Below are 1,396 nucleotides of genomic sequence, written 5' to 3'. Positions count from 1 at the left end.
GTCCTCTCAAGGATCAAATATTAAACACCAAGATGAAATTTTACAATTATTACAAGCAGTTCAGAAACCTGAACAGGTAGCAATCATGCACTGTAAAGCACTCCAAATTGGAAACACAAAAGAAATTGTTGGAAATAATTTAGCCGACCAAATGGCAAGAAAGGTAGCAAAGGAACGAGCATTCCAAATGGCATTAATTCCTTCCAAAACAGTAACCCTTCCTAGGGAAAAACCAAAATATTCAGAAGAGGATAATAAGTTAGGTCAATTATTAAATGCTAAGAAAAACCTAGCCGGATGGTGGGTAACACCTAAAGGGCAGGTAGTAGTTCCACCCTTTTTGATGAGAGAAATAATTCAAACAAAGCATCAGGAATGTCACTGGGGAGCAGAAGCCTTAGTAACTTCTTTACAAAAACAGGTGGTATCGCTCAAAATGTTAGGAATGGCTAAAATAATAACTGCAAAATGTGAAGTATGTTTGAAAAATAATCCAGTGATCAGGAAAAAGGTTCAAATGGGTCGAATAAAATCTGGTACAGAGCCTGGAGATTATTGGCAAGTAGATTTTTCAGAACTACCTAGGCAAAATGGGTATCGATACATCCTGGTGGGGGTTGATACTTTTACAGGATGGCCGGAGGCTTTTCCCTGTCGTTCCACACAAGCAAAGGAAGTAGTAAAGTGGTTACTACAAGAAATAATTCCAAGGTTTGGAGTTCCTATTGGAATTTCTTCTGACAGAGGTCCACACTTTGTTGCAGAAGTAGTCCAAAATGTTAGCAAAATTTTGGGTATCACATGGGATTTGCATACCCCATGGAGGCCACAATCCAGTGGGAAAGTAGAAAGAATGAATCAAACCTTAAAAAGGCAAATAAGTAAAATTTGTCAAGAGACTAATTTAAAATGGCCTCAAGCACTTCCATTGGCATTATTACGAATCAGAGTACAGCCAAAGAGTGGAACCTCAGTCAGCCCTTATGAATTATTGTATGGAAAACCTTATGAATCCCCAGAACCTAACCCAAACATGCATGTAAAAGGGAACCAAGATGTGTATATCTATCTGCTTTCCTTAGGAAAAGCTTTGACTGCAATTCGGAGAGCAGTGGTATGGAATAGACCATTATCCCTGGAAGCTCCGGTGCATGACTTTCAACCAGGAGATTATGTCTATGTGAAAACGTGGGCTTCCGAACCCCTGCAGGAACGTTGGAAAGGACTCTTCCAGATACTGTTAACCACCTTCACAGCTATTAAGATTGCAGAATCGGATGCTTGGATACACTACACTCAAGTGAAGAAGGCACCTACTCCATGGAAGATTATTAGCCGTGACCCACAGACTTTAACACTGACTATGAGACATGTCTAATTTTTCATATCTGTTTGT

This window comes from Haliaeetus leucocephalus, unplaced genomic scaffold, assembly GCF_000737465.1.
Source record: "Haliaeetus leucocephalus isolate CR32 unplaced genomic scaffold, Haliaeetus_leucocephalus-4.0 Scaffold244, whole genome shotgun sequence".
In the NCBI taxonomy this organism is placed as follows: Eukaryota; Metazoa; Chordata; class Aves; order Accipitriformes; family Accipitridae; genus Haliaeetus; species Haliaeetus leucocephalus.
The sequence above is the reverse complement of the archived record's forward strand: the minus strand, read 5'-3'. Positions refer to the sequence as shown.